The following is a 27,319-nucleotide window of genomic DNA, read 5'->3' as shown; positions in this document are numbered from 1 at the left end:
GTTGGGATCTCATTCCCAACTCCAGCCGTGTCTTACCTTATTTCCGGTCTTTGGACATCTCCGGCTTCTTGTATCCAAGAAGAGCTTACCCCCACAGAACACCCAGGACACAGAGGTTGCAAAGCAAAGCTGCTCTTTATTCAGTTATATGTCAACAGTGTGGCAATCAAGCAGGAACAGAACAGAGCAGAAGTTCCCCTTGCCTTCTCCCTAATATCCTTTTCTTCCTTCCTCTTGTCACATGCAGGGCAGAGTATGTGTTAAGAAGAGTCCGTGTTGATGGGGCACGCTCAATACCACATCAGCTTTTCCAACTCAATGCCACGTCGGCCTTTTCAGTCCAGCAGAGTCGGCCTCTACATCTCCCAGCTCCCGCCCCTCAGAGGTCACATGTACTCCCTCCAATATCTTGTGACTGCCGCAGCGTCTCTCACACTCGCGGCTCTATCAGGCTCTATCATTTCCCTTTTCTTGTTTTGCAGGTGACCGCCAAGGGGAATAGCCATAGCAACAGCATGTCGCACGCAAACTTGCATGTAAAATAGAAAAGGCACAGCGAAGTGCAATACAACCAACGATAACTATAAGTAGCGTTTGCACCAAGGAGGCTCCCAGCCCCGTAAGCCATGAAGTGGTGAAATGACCACATATCCAATCTACTAAATCTTGGGGCCCACCTGATGGTATGGTAAAATTATTAGCCACTTGTTGAATTTCCCTGGCTAAGAATGTCAATTGTTCTATTTATTCAGATACATTGGCTGCCAGAAAGGCGCCCTGTAAATGTTTCTCTATCCTTTCCCATAATGCAGGAAATTTAGACCCAGTAAGGTTTAATGGTAGAGGAGTAACACATATTGTGGGTTTATATTTCCAATGGCAGTGTATAGCTTGCATAACCTCCTCTAGTGCTATTTCATTACCCACCACAAGAACAGCTTCTTTCAAGGCTGATATTTCCCCTTGAAAACCTTTATCTATTCTAGCTTGCAAATCCCATGCTTTCGTTTCTTTGTCCATAGAGGCTTTCAATTGTGAAGCTATATATCCCACTTGGTCATACAGCTGCTGTATCTGAAATTCTTGAAAGGCGGAAATAGCTAAATTTACAACATCCTTATCATATCTGTCAAAGTCTTCCAAGCCGCTTCTCCTGGGGATGCTGCCCAGCGCATCACAGCCTTTGCCAAGTATTATGACATAACCTGGGTTGCTTAACTAACATTATTGCACCTCTCTTTGGGCTGTACTGATTTATCAATTGTTTCAAGTCACACTCACGCGCTTCCACCTTATACTGAGGGGGAATGCTTTGAAGTTTAGTAGTATTGATGCTGAAGCAATCTAAAAAGGCATAACCCTACAGGGCCCGAACCTCCCCCAAGAAGTTATATAAAAAGATATCACAAGATGCATTGTGAGAATGGGTATAGTTCATCCTATCTGCAAAGATGCGGTACCACACTTCATATGTGTTGTCAGTGCAATTTGTGTCTGAGGTGGTGTATTGGCAGACCGTCACCCATGCCTGAGTTTTGTTCATGGCGGCCCAGACTTTCCAGAGGTCGTGATGACATCTCCCTGCTTTGATACAGGGGAGAGGTGCTGCCAACTGCTGCCACATCTTGTTTCCTGGACTGTCCCAAAAGATTAACTCTATGTCTGCAATATTTCCCACCTGCCCCCGGATCGGGTGTCCTACAGGCCACTATGTGTGACCATGTGTCCATTTCCCCAACTTTGCAATCAGAGAGGTCGGTAGATAGGTTACCAGTAGGAGACCCTTGCTGTTCATGTGGGATTGCCAACATAGTAATGTTCAGGCTTGATGGGTGAGTAGAGTCTCGAGCCCGTTGTCATCCAGTGGACACATTATGTGGTTTGAGCTCAATACATCCTGGAACACTTTTTTCCGCAAAACAAATGGGGTAAGAGGGTGTTAAAAACGTGAAGTTGAGGTTGGAAATCGTTATGGTGTCTCGTTTTGTTTCAGGGACCATCGACCCCACTAGGCGAGATATGTTCCCCCTCAGTTCAAATGTGGGAGTCGGCTCTCCCCAACCCACAAGGTGTACTGTGGGTGGGTGTTTTATAAGAGCCCAGGTCCATTGTCCCCTTGTGTCAGCGGCCTGGTCCTCTGGGGGCGTTAACTGTGTCCAGTTTCTTTCCACATTCACTGTTGTCACGTGCAATACCACACAGAGAACCATCACCTGCATGGCAGTCGAGCTGACTCCACAATTACCTTGTCGATTTCTCCATTTCCACCATCTCGGCTTTCTGGCTCCCGGTCCCCTCTTCCTTCTCTGGCGTTTCTTGTGTTTCCCTTTCTGACACACCTTGTCCTGGGGATTGGTACCTGTGGATTGTTCTTGCTGGCACCCAAGATCCTCCTGTCTCAGGTTCTCTATCTGGAATGACATGAGCATATCCTGGTCCCCACATTAGAAGCTGCCCCGGGCCATGCCATTGGCTTTCCATATCTTTCTACACCACTCGGCTCCCCTTTTCTTTGTCTTCTTTTATGTGCATCCCTGCTCTCAGCGTACCCTGTTTGGTCATAACATGCCAAAGTTTTAAGGCAGGGGTTAGGTCATCGTTCCCCAATTTTAAATAATTATAGGTATACACTGCCATATGTAATGCTGTTTGTGTCACTTTTCTCCGAGGTTTCACCCCAACATCATCCTTCTCTCCCTTTTCTTAAGAAGAATTGTTTTCAGCATTCTATTTGCCGTCTCAACTATAGCCTGCCCTGTCGGATTATATGGAATACCACAAACGTGGAGAATTTGAAATTCATCACAAAATTTAGCAAAACTTTTGGCTGTATAGGAGGGACCATTATCTGTTTTTAAAGTATGTGGGACTCCCGCCACACCAAAGCAATAAAACATGTGCAATTACATGCCTAACTGCTTCTCCAGGTTGTATGGAAGCCATAAGGAATCCGGAATGTGTATCAACAGTTACATGTATTAATTGCTGCTTCCAATGAGTAATATCCATTTGCCATATTTCATTAGGTCTTTCTCCTTTAGGATTAAAAGAAGAGTGAGAGGGAGGTGGTCTAAATGGTATGCAAGCTAAACAGCGTTTCACAATATCAGCAGCTTGGTTTCGGGATATACCATAAAGGTGTCTTAATGATCGTGCAGAGGAATAAGAAATCTGATATCTGAAATGCTTCAAATAAAATAGTATGAATTGCTGCTGAGTCCAATTACCTGGGCACTTTAAATCTATTTAAAAGTTTATCTAAAAAATTTAGAATTGCCATAAATCACATTGTAGTTGTTCAGTCCTATCTGACTCTTCATGACCCCATTTAGTTGGCAAAGACACTACATTGGTTGACATTTCCTTCTCCAGCTCATTTTACAGATGAGAATACAAAGGCAGAGTTGAACTTGCCCAGGTCACACAGACACACAGAAGTGTCTGAGGCTAGATTGGAACTCCAGAAGGTGAGTCTGCCTGCCTTGGGCCTGGCACTCTACACACTGGATCACCTAACTGCCACATACAGCACACCAAAGTGGGGAGTTCACCTGAAATGCAGTGCAGAGCTGTCTTTCAAGTTAAAGTACAATGTTGTCTATTTGTTCTTCTCCCTTACATTTTAATACTCCAATACTCCCTCCAATGCATTTGTGAACTCACTGAGAAGAGTATTTTCTTCAACAATGCAGATCCTGGTCCTTTTATGTCAGCCCATCCAATGCTATTCTCTGTTCTAAGTTTTTCACCTGCTAGACTTCCTTGAGTTCTGACACCTCTGTTCATCTTATTTCTCTTATCATCATCTCTCACTCTCACCACAAGAGTTGCCTGTCTTTTTCAATCGTACTTTTCTTTAATGACACTTTTACACCATTTCTCCTTCATAATTCTTTATTATGAACTTTATTATGAATTATCCACACCCACTAAGCACCTCTCTACAGCACTTTGGGTGATCTACAACTTAAGATCTTGGAAGGCTGTCCCATGACTTGGAAATCCACATCCCCAGAATGTTAGTATTAAAAATAAGACAGGCTTCTGTTTCAGGGAATAGCTTGAGGGCATTCAAAGAAAACAGCAATTTCACAAAGGCAATCCAGTCCCCTTTCTCCTGATCAATTTGGTGTATACTGCACTATTCAAAGTTATAATTATATAAAAATGGTAAATAGTTCCATCCTAATGAAAATATGCAGTGTAAAATTAAAATTAATTCAATCACTTCTGAGGAATTCATTATTCATACTAATTAAGACCCAGGTATAGATAAGTATGTACACACAAACCAACTCTATGTATGGTCTGTCCATCCTACTGCAAATCACATATGCCAGACACTGTGCTGGATACAAAGAAAGCATTTTCCCCGCCCGAGGGCTTCCCCCGCCCCTAAATGTCCCAACTCTCAAAAAGCTCACAGACAACGTGCAAACAAGCAATATACAAGATAAAATGGAGATAATCAACAGAGGAAAGGCATTAAGAGGATGCGAAAAGGCTTCCTGTAAAGTGGTATTTTAGCTGGCACTTGAAAGAACCCAGGAAAGCCAGAAAACAGATGAGAAAATTCCATATACAGGGGACAGCCAGTGAAAATAGAAAATTCAGAAATGGAGTACATAAGGAATAGAAAGGAGACTACTATCACTGGATCAGAATTCAGTGCAGGAATAAGGTATGAGAAGATTGGAAAGAAAGGCTTTAAAGTTTAAAGTTATAAAAGGCTTTAAGTGAAAAAAGATTTTATATTTGAATAGAACAATGGTTCTCAAATTTTTGGCCTCAGCATCTCTTTGTGCTCTTAAAAATTATGGAGGCCCCTCCCAAGAGCTTCTGTTCATGTGGGTTATATTGATCAATATTTACTATGTTCAAGATTAAAGCATCTTTGTATTAATATGAAAATATTTTTGACCTCGTAAGTACTATGAAAGTAACTCAGGGGCCACAGAAATCACCATACCAAAGTTAGAGAACAGCTAAAATAGACCACATCATAGCCCAGACAATATGCATTCTACTTGATTTTTCTTCTATGGACAGGTGGGCCAAACTCTTTAGAGCTATTACATATCTTGTTTAGGAGGTCTGGCAGTGTTACCTGGTTTTGGTAATTTGGTAATTGGTGCAATTAGCAGAATGTTCATCCACAAATAGGACTATCTCAACTTGGACTCTGAATGGACTCACTTTCAAGACACTAGCAAACAAATATGGCAAACATCTATTTCCCCTTTTAATCTCTTGCTTGGTATTAATGTGTACAAGGTCTACCTCTGTTGTTACGACTTTCCAGGAATCTTATATAATTTTGACTTGTGCACGGAAGATACCTTTAAAGTACAGTTTTTTGTTTGTTTTGTTCAATCTAATCAAAATTTTTTTAATAATAAAAAAATTGAATTGTCTTTATTGTACCTCTCACTCAATGGTAAAGAGGCAGAATACCACTTTGTGAAAGTGTTCCTATTCCATCCTTTTGCCCATTTCAAGAAGCCCTCAGTATAGTTCATATTAAAGCATACTTTTTTCACTTTCTTTATGTGTCTTGCTTTTTGGTAGTTGTTTCTGGTTTTTCTGGCAACAAGGGTAACATAGAAATGTTTTATATGACTTGATATGTATAACTGATATATTGTTTGCTTTCTTTTTTTTTCAAATGCTTTATTAACTTCTGCTTTACATCATTCATTTCCGCCAGATTTTGAGTTGCAAATTTGCTCCCCGTTTTTCCCCTACCCACCCCTCCAAAATAGCAGTCCCACAGGATATCCCCTCCTCCAATCTGCTCTCTCCCATATTTTCTCCCATACCCCTTTCGACTTTTCCAGTGGATCTCTATGCCACAGTGCCTGTGTATCTTATTTTCCCATTACATGTAAAATAGTATTGATAATAGTATATATGTATATACATATATATACACACACACACACATATATATATATACATACATATTTGAATATTTGATTTTAAAACTTTGAATTCCAGATTAATTCCCTTCCTCCCTTGTCACCCACCCTTACTGGGAAGATAAGCAGTTCAGTATAGGATGTATATGTGTGGCTAATGCAAAACAATAACATAGTATATATATTGTAAAAGACTGACTATATTTCCCTCCCTCCTATCCCAACTCCCACCCTCTCTACTCTCCACTTTGATCCCATCTATTTTCAAAAGTGAGTGCTTCCAACCTCCCTCCCCCCCAGCCTACCCTCCCTTCTATCATCCCCCCTCTCATCCCCTTCCCCCACTACTCTCCTGTAGGGTGAGATACCCTATTTAGTTTGTATTTCATTTTCTCCTCAAGCCAAATTCAATGGGAATAAGGTTGACCTATTCCTTTTGCCTTCCTATTCTTCCCCTCCATTGTAACCATTTCCCCTTGCCTCTTCTGTATGATAGTTTACCCCATTCTGTCTCTCCCCATCTCCTCTCATTATATTCCTCTCTCACCTCTTAATTTCACCTTTTAAGTATCATCCCTTCCTGTTAAATTGATCCTGTGCCCTCTATGTATACCTGTAAACATATATACACACATTCACATATGTACTCATATGCCCATATACCCTCATATATAGACTACACACACACACACACACACACACATACATATTTCTATTCCCTTCAACTACTGAGAAAAGTTTCATGTTACAATTATTGTTTTTCCATGTAGGAATGTTAATAGTTCAACTTTGATACGTCCCTTATGATTTCTTTTCCCTGTTTACCTTCTCATGCTTCTCTTGCTTCTTGTATCTGAATGTCAAATTTTCTGTTTAACTCTGGTTTTTTCAGCAAGAATGCTTGAAAGTCCTCTATTTCACTGAATGACCATATTTTCCCCTGAAACATGATACTCACTTTTGCTGGGTAGGTGACTCGGTTTTAATCCCAGCTCCTTTGCCCTCCGGAATATCATATTCCAAGCCCTTCGATCCCTCAGTGTAGAAGCTGCCAGATCCTGGGTTATCCTGATTGTGTTTCCACAATATTCAAATTGTTTCTTCCTGGATGCTTGTAATATTCTCTCCTTAATCTGGGAATTCCAGAACCTGGCTATAATATTCCTAGGAGTTTTCTTTTGGGGATCTTTTTCAGGAGGTGATCGGTGGATTCTTTCAACCTATATTTTGCCCTCTGATTCTATAACATCAGGGCAGTTTTCTTTGAGAACTTCCTGGAGGATGATTTCTAGGTTCTTACTTTGATCATGGCTTTCAGGTACTCCAATAATTTTTAAATTATCTCTCCTGGATCTATTTTCCAGGTCAGTGGTTTTTCCCATGAGATATTTCACATTGGCCTTCTATTCTTTCATTTGTTTGGATCTGTTTAACAGCATCTTGATTTCTCATAAAGTCATTAGCTTCCATTTGCTCCAATCTAATTCTGAAGCCATGATTCTCCTCATTGAGCTTTTGAGATTCTTTTTCTATCTGGCAAATTCGACTTTTTAAGGCATTCTTCTCCTCATTGCCTTTTTGAGCCTCTTTTGCTATTTAAGTCAGTCTGTTTTTTAAAGTGTTATTTTCCTCAGTCAGACTGTTAACTCTCATTTCATAATTTTCTTGCATTGTTCTCATCTCTCTTCCCAATTTTTCCTTCACTTCTCTTATCTGCTTCTTAAGGTCCTCTATGGCCTGTAACCAACTCGTATTTTCCTTTGAAGCTTTTGGTGCAGGAGTTCTAACTTCACTGTTTTCCTCCTGTTCCATGCTTTGCTCCTTTTTGTCCCCAAAATAGGAGTGTAATGTTGGAATCTTCTGTCTGCTTTGTTTCCTTTGCCTGATCATGTCGCCCCTCAGTCACTTGACCCCTGAGCTTTTTGCCACAGTAGGACTCTGCCACCAGACAGGGGAGCTTTCATCCCAAACACTGGGGTTTTCTCAGTTGCCGGAGGTATTAGATGGGTACCCTCTCTGAGGTCTCCACACACTCTGGCAAGCTGGACATACACCCTAGAACCTCCACCCTAGACTGCAATCCAGATCCAAGCAGGTTAAAGCAAGAGCGATTACCCCTCAGACTGGTGCTTGGTTCCCCTACACTCTGCAGGCCAGGAGCTGAAACTGCCATGTGATGCTGGCTGGCTGTGCAGGTGTCTCAGCCGGCATCTCAGCAGCTTCTCTCCCTGGGGACAAAAGCCACGTACTCCCACTTACTGGATCCCAAAGTCCAGACTGCACTGACCTCTCACTTTGTCCTTCGCATCTATGTGTTGATATATCTGGTAATGGCCACAGCTGCTGCTGATCTGGAGTCCTTCCAGAGGCAGCTGGGCAGGCCCGCCCTGGGGCTAAAGCCCTCGCATCGGGCTGGGCTCAGATCCTAGAGCACTGTGCTGGCCAATTCCTGCCAGTCTGCAGGGCTGTCCTCAGTGGGAGGTTAGCTTCTCTGTGTCATTTTGTGGGTTCTGCAGCTCCAAAGTTTGTTTAGGGTCCCCTTTTTACATGGATTGGGGAAGGTGGAATTCGGAGCAGCAGGGAGGTCCTGCTTCTACTCTGCCATCTTGGCTCTGCCCCTATTGTTTGCTTTCTTAATGGGTAAGGTAAGGGAGTGCAAGAATTTGGAACTTTTTCCAAAAAATTGGAAATTTTTCAAAAAGGAATGCTAAAAACAAACAAATAAAGAAAAGCCTCAGTATACCAGTCAATCAAGTAAGCACATCGGTTATAAGTTATTGATGTTCTCCTGATCATCTTGTTTGGAATAAGGTCTGAGCTATCTTTTTTTTTTTAATTATAAACATCAATAAACAAAAATTTCAGCATAAAAATGAAATATGAAATAGAAAATATTTCATTTTTTAAATGTATATATTAAATTGAACAAGGTAGTAACAATTTTTTTTTTATTTATTTGTGCCACAGTAATTCTGCCTTAAGTTCTGACAAAAATGTTAATTTTCCCTCCCATAAGGTGGGGAGGGGGGAGGATGGAAAAGGAATCCTGGGTGGAGTTCAGATGACTAGATGGTGTCTAGGTTATGATGGCTATTTAATTTGAAGGTTTTTATAGAATTTCTCTACTTCTCAACCTCTACAATACATATTGGCACATAAGCTGTAAATATTACTATGGTGGTGTTTTTACAAATGCCTGTCAACAAAATGAAGTGACCAGGGTTCCATGGAATGCTTCTTGTTTGCCTTTGCCTTATATGATAAAAGTATTTCATAAACATTATTTGAGCATCACAACAATCATGTGGTGTAGGTCCTATAGATATTATAAATCTCATTTTACAGATGAGAAAATTGAGGCTCAGATAGATTAAGTTACTTGATCAGTTAGTCATACAACTAATAAGTGTCAAAGATAGCATCTGAACCCAGATCTTCTTGATGCTGGTAAATGGAAAAAGATTTATCTTTGGAGTCACAGGATCTGGATTCAAATCCTACCTCTATTGCTTACTTTAACCCTGAGCAATCCACTTTCTCAGGGCTTTGTATCAATGGCTAAACAAATTATGGAACATAAATGTAATGGGATATTGCTGTGCCTTAAAAAATCATAAATATCAGAAGACTGCTGATGAAGCATGTATCCTACATCTTGGCAAAAAGGTAAGGGATTGGGGAAGAGAATGAGATACGGATTTTCATACTCAACAAATGTGTGGATTTCCTTTGCTTTCTAATACTAATAGGGGAGGAGTTTGTGGATAGAGATAGACAAAAAAAAAAAAAAGGAACAGAGAAGCAGGGAACTTTTGTTACTTTAGAGTTAAACTGAATCCATACCTTTAAAAAAAAATAGACTGTTAATTGTTAAGGACTGTTAAGGGGGTTCCCCTGAACTTGTCTTTTTGAGTTATTATAATAGAAGTTTATAGTTAGATATATTGTCTTTTTCCATTCTTTGTATACTGAAATGTTCAAGACTGGTGATGTTTAAGTTCATAACTTTAAAAAAGAAAATCTAAGTAAAAAAAGAGTATGAAGAATTCAGAGAAGCAGGGGAAGACATAAACTAAAGCAGAGTACAAAAGGAAAATAATATACTCCAACAGTATAAAGAGAGACTAAAAAGAACAAAACTGAACACTGCATAATTACAATAACCAAACATGGAGAAGAAAAGAACCTCCTTTTTTCCAGAGGAGATTAAGAAAATGGAGCACTATATACATATATATATATATATATATATATATATATATATATGGTCAAATTTCACTGATGCGCTTGTTAATTTGATTGAGTTGCTTTTTTTTTCATTTTTCTTCTTTGTCACAAAGGACAATTCTCTAGGTGGGGGAGAGATTCAGAAATTAAGGTGACATAAAAACAATATATCAATTTTTTTCTTTTTAAATGACAGAGGTGGGACTAGTAGTAATATACAACCTAAGAAAGTCAAAAAGTGTTCCTGTTTCATTCTCTTGCCCGTATCAAGAAGCCCTCAGTATAGTGTAGTTGGTGTTGGTGTTAGTGGGTCTTTTTATTAAATCAATCAACAAGCATTTATTAAACGTTTATTACATGCCAGGCACTATGCTAAGTGCTATGGATATACAAAGACAAAAGTGAAACAAGTCCCTGTCCTCAAGAAGTTTACTATCTAATGAAAGAGAAATTATACGCATACAGGTACAGAGAGAATATATACAAGGTGAATACAAGGTAGTTTTGGGACAGACCACTCTATTAATAACAGCCACAAGCATATGTAGAGAGCTTTACAAAAATTACTTAATTCTATCTTCATGACAACCCTGGGAATTAGGTACTAGTATTACCCTCCTTTTATAGAAGAAAGTGAGATAAATAGAGGTTAAGTGAATTGCCCAGGGTTCATCCAGCTAGGAAGGGTTTGAGCCCAGATTTGAAGTCAAAAATGGTTTCATGAAGGTGGCAATTGAGCTGAGTCTTAAAGGAAATAAGAGATTCCAAAAGCAGAAGGAGGGCATTCCAAACTTGGACCCTGGAGACAGAGTATCACAAGTGCAAAATAATGAGACAGCGTAACCCAACTGAAGAGTTCAAGGGGCAGAGTAAAGTTGAAGAGGTTTAGAAAGGTAAGAAGCGGACAACAAGCTGTGAAAAGCATTAAATGTCAAACAGAACAGGTAACAGAGGAGCTACTGAAGTTTGTTGAGTGGAGGGGGCAACACGATCAGACCTACCCTTTAGGAAAATCACTGTGTGAAGGGGGAATTACACTGGAGAAAGGCTTAAGGCAGGGAGACTAAGTAGAGAGTTATTCCAATTGTCCAAAATATAGGGGATGAGGGCCTAAAGTAGAATGGTGACTATGTGAATGGAGAGGAGGGGACACATGGGAAAGATGCTATGGAGATAGAAATAACAAGATTTGACAACTGATTCTAAATGGTGTGAGAATAAAGAGTCACAACTGGGAACAGGAGTTCCAGTCGGCAGGAGAGTGGTGCCCTTGCCAGTAACAAGGAAGTTTGGAAAGGCCTTGGAAAGATATTAGGTTCAATTCTGGACATTCTGAGTTTGAGACACTTCTGGGACAAAGTAAATGCCCACCCATTGTCAAATGGCTTTTAAAAAGTGGCACATGCATGTTAACATTACTGATTTCTTAAATGATAAATATAAAGGAGATAAGGATGGGAAGACATGAATTAATGCAAAGTAAAGAGAATTGAAATGTTAGCATAACACAATGACTACAACAATGTTAAGTGGAAAGAACAAAAAACAAAACTGAATTGAACACTGGATAATAATAAAGAACAAAGTCATCATCTCAAAGAAGAGATAGGCTGCAGGGGACATGTAGAGGAGATTCTTTCTACCACTGTCTTTGGGCAGAAGTTCCCTATATCAGCGGCGGCAAATTGCTGGTGGTTACTAAGCTAGAAAGCCACAATTAACATTATCTATATTGTACTGTACTTTTATTTATTTTGCTAAACACTTTTCAATTATATTTTAATATTGTTTCAGGAGTGATGCTTCTGCTCAATATCAATTAAATCACAGATCCAGTAAAAAAAAAATGTGTGTGTATGAGTATGGCTGCACTTCGTTAAATACTAAGGAATTTATGTAAAGTTTTACTCTGAATTGTACATTGAGCAAATTATTTATCTTTGTTGATAGTTATTAAGTTATTATTAACAATGTTTTTTTAAAATCTAAGTTGGTTGATACATTTCCTATGTAACCATATTAATCTCCTTAGACCACGGGTTTATAAGTCCTGTGAATTTGTCTGTTTTAATAGCATATCAATATAACTAGTTGTTTTGTAACCGTATGTATTTTATTTTATGCATTTAAAAACATTCTGAGAAGGGGTCCACAGGCTTCACCAGATTGCAAAAAGGGTCCATAATACGAAAAATATTAAGAACCCCTGGTCTAGATGACCTCTAAAATCTCATCCTGCCCTAAAATTTTTTAACTATATAGTTAATTCTCAATTATCTATACTAATAGAAGGGCATGATGGTATACAACAGTAAACTACAGCCCAACTCACCACCTGTATGTGTAAAGGCCTGAGAGCTAAGAATGGATTTGGTGCCTGTCACCCCTGGTATACATAATCCAAAAATAATTTTCATTTGGTTTTGGTTGGCCCAAATAGATCTCTCCCTCAATCAATTTATCTTCCTATTTTTTGGTTTTAAACAAAATGTTAAAAATTAGTTCATAGTCTCAAACACATACCAACCAAGAGCAAAGGAAGGTAAATTAAATGTACATAATGTGATAAAAACTCAGCTAGAATTAAAAATCTGTTGTGGATAAACCAAGAAATAGACAATTTATATATAAATTACTTTAGTTCTCAAATTCCTGCTGAGTTGAATAAGCAAGTCTAATTACAAATGAAGTATGATTAAACAAATCTCTTAAAATAAATTTCTAACACAGAGAAAGGATACTGTCTAAACCTGCTTATTAACAGGAGGTAGTTGGGGGGTGGAGGAGTAAAGGCTCACAAACCCTATCCAAGCCCACTTATTAGCTATGTAACCTTAGGCAAACTGCTTAACCCTGGAGGTCTTACTCTTCTAATCTATAAAATGGAATACTCATTTGACTTGTACCAGCTACCACAGGGTTAACTATATAGTGTTTTGTAACCATTAAGCACTATATAAAATGTCAGTTATTCTAATTATCACTTGATTACCAAAGTAATTATATATCATATAAAGTATTTCATCATAAAGTGTTATTGCTATTGAAACACCTTATTTTAAAAGCTTAAAGAAAGTTCTTGGCAAAGGGTCCTGAACATTAAAATCACAGAGGATTCTTTGGGGGAAATCTTGTAGTTGTATGTAAAAGATATATCCACTGAAATTCAAGAGACAAAAGATGTGAATAGATCCGGAATCTACTGAACTAGCTATGAGTTTCTGATTCAAAATATCCTTATCCAAAATAGCCCCTATCTGGTAATTGAATTCTTTTTTTCAATACTTCTCCCTTAGGAGGAAACCACAGCACCTTAATGTGCAAACACAGTGACCTCTAAATTCAAAAATATCAGAACCACAGTATCAAACTGCATGCAAGGTGCTGAGGCAGACAGGCAGCACTCTCACAAGCCTGTTTGCCGGAGTGAACACAGAGAGTGAAAAGTTACAGTCTATGTACAGCTACTGTCAAAATTACATTAAGTGTAAAGTAGCTTACAGATAATACCCAACTCCAGTGTTTAAGCAATCTTCCCTTCAATTTGTTCATAAAACAGCCATCAACCCCAAAACAAAACTGCCTCATTTAACTTTTTAAAACTTGCTGTAGGAGCAACAAGATTTTATTGTGCCATAATTCGAATGCACATTAGTCACTTCTGATCTGGTTATTTCTCAATCAGAACTTTTTTTCTCAATTTTATTAAGAATGTATTTAAACAGACTCAAGATGCAACTGGAGCTCCACATGTCTAATGCAACTAGTAAGCTGTTAAAATTGTTTCAACAAATGTAAAAAAAGAGGAGGAACCTTTTGAGTCTGAACATTAGAACTGTACAATGAAAGGCAGTGTGACATAGCAGAAAGAGCCTGGCAAGAAGGTCAGGAGATCCAAGCTCAACACCCACCTCATGACCTGACCAGAGTTTCTTATCCTTTCTGTGTCATGGACCCCTTGGTAAATTTCATGATCATGGATCCCTTCTCAGAGTTTTTTTTAAATGTATAAAACAAAATACAATGCATTACAAAGGAAACCAATTACACTGAAATATAGTTATCAAAATATTTTTAGAAAACAAGTTCATGTTAGTTTAACATACTACATAAATGCCAACTATCATTATTTAGGGTCATACTGATATGAATCATCTGAGAAAAACAGGTAATCTCCAGAAAAGTAAAAGGAAATGAAGACATCATGAAAAAAGCAGACAGCAAGGGATAAGGATGGGGAATAGACCTGGAATTCCACTGATGTAAGGAACTGTCACTTGAGAAAATTCCCTCTACCAGCACAGCAGAGAGCATAATGGACCAACTTGAGTCAAGATGACCTAAATTCAAATCCTGCCTGAGACACTAAGTAGTTGCGGGAACCAAGGCAAGTCACTTAACTGCTGTCAGCCTCAGGTTCTGCATCTGAAAAATGGGGGTGATCAAAAACATCTCCCTTCTAGGGCTGTTTTGAGGATAAAATGAGTATTTGCACAACAATATACAAACCTTATGATGTTATATAAATGCTAGCCGATCAAAATTATTATTACTACCACCACCAATGCAGGTCTGTCTGCACTTCCCCTGCAACTTCTAGTCTGAACTGCCTAAAACACGGAGAGATTAAGTGATATGCAAATATGTCAGAGGTCTATGTGAAGCCAAAATTTCTTGGCTCTCTGCCTCCTTATAGGAAGCTATGGAAAGTATGCTGGATAACAAAACCAAGGTGATCATGGACCAGTCACTAAACCTCCTGGGGCCTTAATTCTTCATCTATAAATAAGTGTCTTGAGCTCCCTTCCAGCTCCAGATCCAGCACCATGTATTACCTGGCCTCTCTGCTGGTTGATTTGGAACATTTAAAAATCCTCTAAAAGCCATAAATTTCCTAGACCTTCATTAAAACAAAGGTTTTTGATCATTCCTTTTTAAAAGATATTAGGTTGAGAAAGATAGCTCCTTAAAATAAAGTCGAGGGAAGGGAAATAAAACCAACTTGCAGTTAGTTGGCCCTTATAAATTGCCTCTAACCACTCCATGTTTCCAAGGTAGTTACCCTGGAAAAGGTACTCAAGTACTGACCAACTGGCTTAAAATTGTCACTAAGCCATTTTCAGGAGTGGGGAATTAGTTGTGTTAACTCCCAATGTCAATGAAATCTAAGAATGTTATAGATCTTCTGGTCTTCTACATGATCTCCTAATCTTCTACAAAGTTCCACCAAAATAATAGGGACTGATATTAAAAATTCTTGTACATATTTTTTAGTAGATTGAAAAGCACCCAGAAAGTTACTTCTCTATATAGTGCCTTCAACACAGAAGGCCATTACTGCTAAAATGTGTAGTGTCACTAAAAGCAGCATTTACTTGAGAATATTCTCAAGATTTGTATGCTTAACCCTCGAAGAAAGTTCTGCTTCTAATGATCTCAGAATACCAGGCACCTATAACACAATTACATCACTATCCTAGTTAACCTTACTCAATATTACTTTTTCAAAACCTAGACATGGCATGGCCTATATATCAACAAATGTGGGAATTTTATGCCATTACCACTTTTCTCCACTAGCTCAACAGTTCAGTTTACATTCGAAAGTAATTTTTTATAAACATGGTTTAACAGAGACACCCTCTGAATAACAGTATTGGGTTTTTTTCTGTCCTAAATGGGGAATATGAAGTGCCTTTTAAACAAGAAATATTTGTAAATAGCTATGTACTGCTGATGAGTATTAGGTCTTTTCTATTTTCAAGATGTTAAATGCATGGCAGTCACCTAAATTCAGTCTATTTAATCCTGCCTTTAAATATTAGATAAAAGCCATCTCTATATATCAGTTGTCAGGGAGGCAGGGCATTTTAGTGGAAAGACCACTGGACCTACAGTCAGAAAAGATATGGATGGGAATCTCTCACCTCAGACACTTACTAATGAGGTCAGTATGTCCCTAAGCAAGTCACTTAACATTTCTGAGTCTCAGTTTCTTCAAATGTAAAATGGAAAGAATATCTATAATATCTATCCCCACAGGTTTGTTGAGAGGATCGTATGAGATAATGTTTAAAAAAGCAAAGTCTTATTGTATAAATGGCAATAACTAACATTTATATAATACATTAACATAGTTTACAAAGTAAAGAATCATAGAGGTTTCTCTCTCTTTTCCTTCAACAAAAATTTTAGATGCTTTGCTAGGAATAATGATTTATTCTAGTGTCCATTATTCTCAAAACTACCTCTTATAAAAATGAAAGGGAGCATTACTGTGTCTGAATAAAGGATGAATATGAAGACTCCAGGTAAATATGAGATGACTTCTATGAACCAATGTAGAATGAAACAAGCAGAAACAGAGAAGGAACAGAGAAAGTGTCTACAACGCTAAATGTAAATCACAAGGAACAAAAAAAGAAATGGAACCCTTTAATTATAATAACTAAGTTAGGCCCAGGAAAAGAGGGGAGAGAATATCCTTCCCTTCCTCCGTTTCATACAAAAGAAGGGAGACTGACCTTGCACACAGAAAGACAGGCACTACATTTCTCTTCTATCCACTGGAGGAGGGAAGTTCAAGACTTCATGAGACAGGTGGAAAAGAGTAGACATTCCATGTAGACAGGATGATAGAGCAAGAGCATAGAAGTGGCAATCCTGAAAACTTGTGGAAGATGGCAAACACATTAACTTTACTTGGTGAGGGGGAGAGAAAAGGGAAAAAGACACCCCAAGCATAGGCCCTCTAAGGAGAACAGTAATGTTTGGTTTTGTTTTTTTTTATAAGCAATCGGGGTTAAGTAACTTGCTCAAGGTTACACGGCCAGTTATTTCTGGGTGTGGTGCTGAGTATCTGAGCCCGGATTTGATCCAGGTCATCCCAACACTGGACCCGGTGCTCTTACTCGCTGAGCCACCTGGCCGCCCCTAAGCAACTGGGGTTAAGTAACTTGCTCAAGGTTACACGGCCAGGTGTTTATGGGTGTGGTGCTAAGTGTCTGAGCCCGGGATTCGATCTCCAGGTCATCCCAACACTGGAGCAGGTGCTCTTACTCGCTGTGCTACCTGGCCACCCCTATCAGCAATGTTTTATAAAGGATGAAAGTTAGCTAAAGTAAAATCACTCAATGTTGCAAAATTGGGAGATATAAAATTAAGGAAATAGCTATTATTCTACTAAAGTCTAAAGCTCTCAATGTTTAAGACACGAGAAGATAGAAGACAGGACTAAAAAGAACTTTGGGCCGTTTATAGAGCTTTGAATTAGATATCTAGGAAATCTAGAGATACTATATTATCTTTTATACTGTCAAACTCATCCCCCATAAAATGTTACTATTTTCCTAAGAGAGGCCTATGCTTGGGGTGACCTGTCCCCTCTTCTCTACCAATTTCAATGTTTCTCATTTTTCAAAGTTCAAGCCCCATGTTCTAGTACCACCTTCTCTGAAGGCTCCATTCCAGAGAGACCTTAACTTCTGTAGCTAGCTAGTATCACTGTAATCATCCAACACTTATGGTCTGCCTTCTACTGTAAATTGTTTTTATGTGTAAAAATGCATTTAAATGTATAAACATTTTGTCTTCTAATTGGACTTGAGGTTCCCTGAGGACAAAGATTCAGCACTTAGAACACCACCTTTGACACAAAAGAACTAAAAATAAAGAAATAAAAATAAAGACTGATTAACCATTATATTATTAGTATAGTTACTTCTACCTATCCCAACATAGACTGCAGATTCACCACACTTTAGGTGATTGTTTCAAGAGCTGCTATGGCCAAAAGCATTCATCAGTCACTTGTCAACCTTCTGGTCATAACTGTCTCCAGAACTATCTGTGACAATTCAGTCTGATAGAAGGTAAAGATTTCAAGAAAACTATCAAAAGGATAAATGCATCCAAAAAACAAAGTAATCTGGGGCTATTTATTTTAGGAGCAAACAGCTGTTCCTGAATGCATCCCAGTAACCAAGTTATACAATAAGTACAGTAACAAATGCTCCTAATGAGGAGCCTAAGTCATCAAAGGTTGTAGTACATTTTGTACATTCTGTTTGAAGGAACTAGGAAAATATGTTTTAGAACTCACCATCAGAAATGTTCCAAACTGTAAGCGTTAGTATTGGAAGGAATACATTTTAGATTATTTCTAAGCATAATCCTTAGGTGGATTTGTGGTGGGTTTGTGTGTGTATGTGTATATGTATGTATGTACGTATGAATGAATGTATGTGTATATATATCAGATGCCATCCACAATTTCTCACATAATATTAAACTATTTTGTAGCATCAAGTTATCTGAACACCCCACTGCTTGATTATGTTTCATAAGGTTTTATGTACTATTTGTGTACTATTTATATACTATTTCCTCATTCCAATATGTTCCATACATAGTAGCCAGAAAAACATATTCCTCAAACACCATTTCAACATCTCACGTCTGTTTAAGAGCTCCCTAATGCCTCTCCTTATTGAAATTCCTTAGTTTAGTTTATTTAAATTTCTGTGTTAACCCCATTCCCTTTCCAAGAGAAACTTCTCTTCAAAGACAAACCCCTGACCAAGTCAAGTTATGTTATTTGTCATCTCTAGTCTTGCTGATTCCCTCCTCCATGACTTTGCATACCACCCCACACCTCCTATTCCCACTTACAATGCCTACCCCTCTCCACAAATATAACATGGATCAAAATTCACCCCCTCAGGTTTCTCACGAGCACATGCACACACACACACACACACAGGTTGGTGTCAATATACATCAAAGTCAACAGGGAAACAAGCAGGGATGTGGAGAGATTAAAGGAAAAATGAGATACTGGGGAAACATTATCACAATCAAAACAAAATTTCTTTTTCTGAAGGGAGAATTAAAAGGGGGATTTTTTTTTTTTAATTATTAGACCCTAAGGGAAGGAGGGGACCTTAGAACTGCTCTCAGAAAAATGGGGAATAGACAAATCATGACATATGAATGCTATAGCATATTACTGTGCCATGAGAAATGATCAGACAGATTTCAAAAATACTCGGTTAGTAGGAACTGATGAAGACTGAGGTGAGCAGAATCAGGAGAACAGTTTAAAAAACACTGTAAAAAAAAATTTTTATTTTTGAGATTCCTTTTCCATCTGGCAAATTCGGCTTTTTAAAGCATTCTCCTCCTCATTGGCTTTTTGGGCCTCTTTTGCCATTTGATTTAGTCTATTTTTTAAGGTGTTATTTTCTTCAGTATTTTTTGGGTCTCCTTTAGCAGGCTATTGACTCACTTTTCATGATTTTCTTGCATCATTCTCTATTCTCTTCCCAATTTTTCCTCCACTTCTCTTACTTGATTTTCAAAATCCTTCTTGAGCTCCCCCATGGCCTGTAAGCAGTTCATATTTTTCTCAGAGGTTTTCGATGCAGGAGTTCTGACTTTGATGTCTTCCTCCCACTCCATGCCTTGATCTTTTTCGTCCCCAAAAAAGGATTCTATCATCTGTTTGTGCTTCCCTTGCTTGCTCATATTGACAGCCAATTACTTGACTTTTGAGCTCTTTGCCACAGTAGAACTCCGCTTCCAAAATGAAGAGAGCTATGTCCCAAATTGCTGGGGTTTTTGCAGCTGCCAGAGCTATTAGATGGGCACCCTCTCTACAGCCCCCACACACTCTGGCTAACTGGTCACACACCCCAGGACCACCACCCAAGACTGCAATCCGGATCTAAGGAGGTCAAAGCAAGAGCTATTACCCTCTGAATGGTCATTTGGTCCCCCTACAATCTGCAAGTAGCCACATGGCAGCGGCTGCAGTCACTGAGACTCCTACACTTCTCCCTCCAGGGGTAGCAGCCAGACCACCCTGTTTGAACAAAGTTTCACACTGACCTTTTACTTTGTCTTTGGCATTTGTGGATTGAGAAGTCTGGAAACAGCCACAGCTGCTGGAGATCCACTCTCCTTAAGTCCCCTCCAGCCGCCTTGGGTCCGGGCCTCAGGTCCGAGCCTCCCTGGGGCTAAAACCCAGTCTGTACTGGGCAGCGTGCTGTGATGAACCCTTCCTGCCCACCTGCCAGGCTTCCTTCAGAAGGAGATTTGTTTCTCTCTGTCACTTTGTGGGTTCCGTAGCTCTAAAGTTTGTTTAGAGTCATTTTTCACATGTACTAGAGGAGGTGGAAGCCGGAGACAAGCGGAAGTCCTGTTTCTATTCTGCCATCTTGGCTCTGCCCCCTTCACTAATTTTTTTTAAAAATCTCAGACAACACAATCACCAACCAAGTGTCCAGAGGATCAATCACAAAGCATGTTACCAGTCTCCTGACAGGGAGGTACAAAGATGGCATTCATTCATCTTATTTACCTATGGTGATCTGTTATGACTGTTCTTTTTTACCTTCTTCCCATTTAATTGGGGATGGGCCAGTTTCAAGGAAGGGACCTCAGCAATATATTGACTCCCACCCTCCAAAAAAAAAGAGAACAATGGAATAGATTCTTTGAAATGTTAAGAGAAATGAAGGAAGTTCAGAAGTAGAGAAAGCAAGTCAATGTTAAAAGTCATGTGTAGAATTTATCATTATATACCTTTAGGGAAAAAGGAAGTGATGGGAAATGAAGATTCTGTTACATCTAGAATCTTCTTTCATTTTATACTGTATTTATAGAAATATTCTTTTGGGGGGGTTTAAAATTCATAATGTAAAAATAAAATTTTAAAACAAAATTCATGTCCTTAAGCCTTCCACAATTACCATCATCACCACTGTTTACCACAAAGCACCTAGGTAATTTGTGCAACATTAATTTGTACTTTTGTCTTTTGGTTGGCTATTAACTGTATATTTTGTCTTACGAGGTTAAGGGATGGCTAGGTGGCACAGTGAATACAGCACCGGCCCTGGAGTCAGGAGGACCTGAGTTCAAATCCAGCCTCTGACACTTAACACTTACTAACTGTGTGACCTTAGGCAAGTCACTTTGTCTTGCCTTCCCCCCTCCAAAAAAAAAAAAATAAAGCAAAGTAATTGAATGAATGAATAGTATTTAATAAGCACCTACATATAGTACCAGCACTCAACAGCAAGGCAGATGTCAAGACTAGGGCCAAAGAGTATAAGGAACATACAAGAATCAAGAAAAATGTGAGGCATAAACCAAAGACTGACTATAAGGGATTCATAAGGGCAGACTATTTACTTTTTATATATGTAAAATGTATGTCTAAGATTCTTATTAATAATTGGGTAGCTCACAAGAAAGACTGGGGCAAACCTTAGTATGATATGAATTTTAAAAGTAAAACCATTTAGGAACAACTAAAAAGAGTAATTATTTTATACAAATGAGGTGCAGGGGAGAATTTGATACAAAGGAATTAGATGGGGGAGGAGGGCTGGTAGTTCTGGTAACCTACTTTCATGGGGAATGGGTTCAAGAGGAAACAATACATATGTATTTAGAAGAGTATGTAAGTCTTCTAAATTCAGAAGAAATAAAACTGTAAGGGCATAGGGAGGGTGGAGAGGCAAGGGAAGGATCTTAGGAGGGGAGGCTGAGGGAATAGGTAAAAGGGGGGTATAGGAAGGTGTTTAGATTTTTGGGATTGGGAGGATAGGGGAGGGATCCTTGGAGAGGCATAGGCAAGTCACAGGAAGGCAAGGCAGTGGGTAGAAGTAAAGGGAGTAGAATATATTTGGAAAAGTGTATGTCTCTATATACATGTATATATTTATAGGTATATATATATTTATGGCTATAGAGAAACATATCTAAACTTTACTGTTGCCTTGTTTGGGGTGGGAGGAGTGGAGAACAAAGTAAAAAGCACAAAGCACAGAACAAAAGAAAACTCACAAGGAAGCAAAGAAAAAATGGTCAATTCTCAACACAACGTGTATTATTTATTACATAGGCATTCTTGCAATGAAAATTTATCATATTTTGAATCCTCTCATGTTCTATGCACATGACATACTTTTTTTTCTAACTGTATTTAAGTTCCAATATTTAAGTTTATGATATATTCGTTTCTTTTCTCTATTCTGTATTTGTGTTAAAATTTTAAAAAGGGAAAAAAAGAAATTCAAGGTGTTATAATGAAATGAGCATTGGGCTTGAAGGTAGGAGACAAGCACTAATAATCTAGACAATGCTTTAAATTTGCAAAGTACATTCCTTACAGCAACCCTCTCAGAAGGGTAGCCCAAATATTATTATTCCAACTAAGAGAAATGAGACTCTGAAAGGCTAACTGATTTACCCATGAGGTAGGATTCAAGCCTGGACCCCCAAGTCCATGATAACATACTGCCTCTAAAAACCTGGGTTCAAATCCAGATCACCCCACTTAATCACTGTGGAATCCTGGAGAACTAACAACCTCAAGGACACTCAGTTTTTTCATCTGTGAAATATGAATATTACCACTTGTACTAGCTACCTAACAGGAAAGAACTTTGTAAACCGTAAAGCACTACAGAAATGTGAGTTTTTATTACTATTCGAGAAAAGTAGGATTTTTGCTAGGTACTGAAGGATGATTAAGATTTGGAAAGAAGAGAAGGCACTTCAATCAAAGCAAAAGATACAGAGACAAAAACGAAGGATCTATTGGAGAAACACTGAGAAATGTGTCTGGATGAAAGGTTCCTATATAGATAACAAACCTGGAAAGCTAAAAGGGGCCAGACCAGTGAATGACTTTTTAAAGAGTTTGAACTTCATCCCGGAACTAGTAAGAAGCCTTGTGAGCAAACAAGGGAGTGAAAGAATGACAAGTCTTACAAAGCCTTCTCCCCAGCAGCTGCCCAATTTCTACATAACCAGGGAGAAAACAGATTTTTTAGATGGATCTTTCCTATAATTACACTGATAGTAGCAGATCATAAGATTTAAAGCTAAAAGGGTGCTTAAAGATCATTACATTCATTTACCCCCATATTACATAAGAAAACTGAGGCCCAAAGAGGGTAAATGTCTTATATGAGGTTATAAAGATAGTATCTAAGCTCTAAAATCAGGGTTTTTTCTGCTTCTCCAAGAGCAGGAAGTGAATGCTATTCTACCTATAGAAAATTGTGAAATATGCTCACAATAGGTCCCTAGCAGAGCTGACAAGGACCTCAGAGGTCACCTAGTCCAACTCCTTTGTTCTACAATGAAGAAACTAGGAGTGAACTGATAAAAGTTTAACAACTAGGGGGAAGGGAGGGATAAGGAAATAAATATTTAAGTGCCTACTATGTGCCAGGAACTGTGCTAAGCATTGAATATATACATTATCTCATTTGATTCTCACAACAACCCTTAGTAGGAGCTATTATTCCCATTTTACAATTAATTAAGGAAACTGAGGGAAACAGAGGTCAAGTGATACCCATGGTCTTATTACTGTATGTTTGAGGCCAAATATGAACTCAGGTCTTCCTGACTCCAGGCACAGCATGCTAGATACTGAAGCTACCACTAGCTGTCCTTGTGTGCACAGGACACACTTTTCCCTCCCACTTAATGGTATTTTTTTCCAATTATATATAAAGATACTTTTGAACATTCACTTTTATAAGATTCTGAGTTCCAAATTTTTTCTCCCTTCCCAAAATGGCATGCAATCTGATATAGACTACATATTTACAATCCTACTAAACATTTTTCCACATTAGTCATGTTGTGAAGGATGAATCAGAACAAAAGGAAAAAAACCATGAGAAAGAAAAAAAAAGAGAAAACAGTATGCTTCTATCTGCATTCAGATTCCATAGTTTTTTCTCCAGATAGGGATAGCATGAGTCTTTTGGATTGTCTTAGACCACTGCATTGCTGAGAAGAGCTATTCTATCAAAGCCGGTTATCACACCGTGTTGCTATTACTGTGTACAATGTTCTCTTGGTTCTGCTCACTTCACTTAGTATCAGTTCATATAAGTCTTTCCAGGTTTTTCTGAAATCCGTGGCTCACCATTTCTTGTGGAACAATAGTACTGCCTTACATTCTTATATCACAATTTGTTCAGCCATTTCCCAATTGATGGCTATTCCCTTGACTTCCAAGTCTTTGACACCACAAAAAGAGCTATAAATGTTCTTGTACATGTGGGTCACAATACACACCTTTAAGTTTAATCTTCATCATTATTTTCTCCATCACTTTGTTAAGCCTAGACAATCAACAAAACAATCAGGTCGCTGATTTGTGAGGTAAAAATGCCTGCACTAAAAATTTAACAACTGGTTCAAAGGACTGGTGCCAACTCCAGCCCATCCTTGGAAGCTAGGTTTCATGGAGTTATGACTTGTCCAACTTCCCACAACTAGTGTCAGAAGTGGGACTTGGAGGCGGCCAGGTAGCACAGCGAGTAAGAGCACCGGCCCCAGTGTCAGGATGACCTGGGGATCGAATCCGGGCTCAGACACTTAGCACCCACCCATAAACACCTGGCCGTGTAACCTTGAGCAAGTTACTTAACCCCAATTGCTTTAAAAAAAAAAAAAGAAGTGGGATTTGAACACAGGTCCTCTAACCCCAATCAGTCAGTGGTCTTTACATTTTGCCAATACTCTTAGTAAATACTGTTGACTGAATAATTGTCTATCACACTACTTCTTAAGACTTAATAGTGCAAATCAGTCTCTCTTTGTAATCAGCAGTAGAGATATCAGCCTCTAAGGACTGTTTAATATCCTCAAGAGACTTCTCCAAGTCATGCCACTCCTGAATGCATAAACATAGTTTGTTATTCAACAATGCTTGGTATTTGAGACTGATGGTTCTGTTTGTTTCTCAGTACTAGTAACATCAGCAGTGCAGGAGCTCCCCCAAAAGGAAATGCATTCTACCAAAGAATACCTATAACTGTTCTGCAATAATTTCCACAGGCAAATAACTTCCCAAGGTGACAAGTCAGATTGCCCCAGAAGCTGACCCTAAACCAGACTGTCCTATTCAAAGGGCCATGCAGCTGGAATTATTAAAAACAAAAACAACTTGGGGACAGCTGGGTGGCAAAGGGAATAGAGGACTGGCCATCAAGTCAGGAGGACCTGGGTTCAAATTCAGCTTCAGACACTTGACACTTAACTAGCTGTGTGACCTTGGGCAAGTCACTTAACCCCAATTGCCTGGCCTTCCCCCCTCCAAAAAAAAATGTTTTAAGTTTAAAAAAACTAAAACAACTTCCATTCCATTTTTAATTTGAAATTTTTCTAAAATCACCAGGTGGACAAAAACCTCCCAACTTAAATTTTTATGCAGCCCTAGCAAGTCACAGGATAAGAGAACTAACCTCAGAACCTGGATTTAAGTTCCCCACCTCTGACACTCTGGGCAAATCACTCAACTTTTCAGTGGTCTAGGCCAGAGGTGTCAAACACTAGTGCTTGATTAGTGTTGCCCAACCAGATTAAAATGTGATTGGGAAATATTCAACAAAATAAATAAAAATATTTTAATAAAATGTTACATTGTAAAACCAAGCCAACATGTAAAGATTAGTTCCCCATTCCTACCTATCTACTTGAGTACAGCACCGCTGATTTAAGCAACTCTCTAAGATTCCAGATTGCAGACAATGTACTATTTTCGATCTAGGCGGTTCAACTGTTGGGGCGAGGAATTTCATCAAAGACCTGAGTTCAAATGCTTCCACAAGCCCCTCCTCTGGGGAAGCCAGAGAAAGTCACTTCCACCGCTCTCAGTCCTCAGTATCCTCCTAGCAAAACAGAGATGACCAGAACAGCAGGAGAGGAAATGGGACCATGACTGTCAAGTGCCTAGAGCCACGTAAATACCGTGGTTACTGTTATTTCTCGTGCTCTTAGAGCCAAGGGTCCTGATCTCGTGAGCCACGGACCCCTTTGGGCTCTGGCGAAGCCTCTCAAATCAAAGGAGATTCTGGTTATCACAGAACTGGGCACCGAGGAGGAACTTAATGTACGCTTGTTCCCCTCCCCCACCATATTAATTCATCACTTAGTTTAACCCTAATTTAATCCACGAATGATCAATTTCAGAAAGAGGCTCGTTTCCCCTCCAAGCTCGTGAGCTTCAGGTTAAGCATCCCTGCCTTGGGACTGAGTTGCCCAGGGAACTGAGCTGGGAGCCCAGAACCTGGCCTGGATCCCACAGGGACTAGTCGCCAGGGGCAGGACTCGAACCCAGGTCTCGCTTCCAGGGCACTCAGACCCTCAAGCTCCCAGATAGGGCTGCACAGACACGCGGGGTCGTGTGTCGCTGACAACCCTAACACTAGCGAGGTTCCCTTCCCGTGGCCGGGCTGCCGCCTCGATACACATGCTCCCCACTCCGGGGAGAAGGGGATGGGGAAGGGGAAGGAAGCAGCCGGGGCGCCCCAGGGTTTCCCTCCCATTCGGAAGGCGGCGCTACCGGGCAAAGGGAAGCGAGAAAAAAGAAGCGACAAGGAGCCGAGGGCCCGAAGCGCCCCCAAGCAGGGCCAGCTCCAGAGTTTCCTTAGAGAGCGGGGGCCCGGAAAAACGGTACTGAAGAATGGGCCACGGCCTAGGGACTATGCCTGGGGAGGCGGGGGAAGGTTGGAAGAACATCCCGTCGGAGCTACGCTCATACGGGGCGAAGACGGGATGGCACTCGGCCTAAAAGCTCACCTCTTTTGGCACTCACTCCTCCGGAGGAAGCCGGCCACGGAGACCACGCGATGATGTCACTGCACTTCACGCAGGCCCAGTGACGGCAACAGGTCTTGGGCGCAGGCGCGGCCAGCCGAGCGCCGAGCTCTCGATTGCCGGTCCTCCGCTTCACATCTGGAGCCTAGGAAGAGAGATGGAGGTCCTGGGAAGCAAGGCCTCGCCCCGCCCCTCACGCTTCCAGCCCATCCCATAGCAAACCATCCCCTCCACCCGCCGGGCTCGCGGAGCGGGTCCCTCTAAGATCTCACCTCAACGCTATTAGGATTTAAAGCTGGAAGAGGCCATTGAATCTAACCTTTGGTAGATAAACTGAGGCACAGGGAGGCGAAGAGGGCGATGCGCAAAGCCCTGTGACCTTGGTCAAGACACTGAACTTCCCAGAATCTGTTTACTCATCTGTAAAGTGAGGGGATCGATTGGATCAGAATCTGCCCCTTGAAGGGAAAAAGATGGGCCAGCCAGTGATCTCCTCTTTGCAAGACTTTCCCCTCTTGTGATAGAGGGACCCCGAGGAG

At 39.8% G+C, this 27,319-nt stretch overlaps 1 protein-coding gene across 2 annotated transcripts in view; it reads right to left on the bottom strand.

Annotated features, from left to right (window-relative positions):
* C1D (C1D nuclear receptor corepressor) overlaps window positions 1-26,915 on the bottom strand; it is a 32,442-nt gene extending 5,527 nt beyond the window's left edge. The window contains exons 1-2 of one of the 2 annotated variants that reach the window (XM_069068937.1): window positions 26,763-26,849; window positions 2,246-2,411 (exon numbers count right to left, since the gene is read on the bottom strand). The gene's annotated coding sequence lies outside the window, so the exon portion shown is untranslated. Of the gene's footprint in view, window positions 1-2,245; window positions 2,412-26,762 lie in introns of both variants that reach the window. The other variant, XM_069068936.1, reaches the window with a different exon arrangement.
* Between the last annotated feature and the right edge of the window lie 404 nt (window positions 26,916-27,319).

This window comes from Petaurus breviceps, unplaced genomic scaffold (genome assembly GCF_028583685.1).
Source record: "Petaurus breviceps papuanus isolate PSGF00001 unplaced genomic scaffold, PetGlider_PUasm1.0 90775, whole genome shotgun sequence".
Classification (NCBI taxonomy): domain Eukaryota; kingdom Metazoa; phylum Chordata; class Mammalia; order Diprotodontia; family Petauridae; genus Petaurus; species Petaurus breviceps.
Note: the sequence above shows the minus strand (reverse complement) of the source record. Positions and strands in the feature narration are given on the sequence as shown.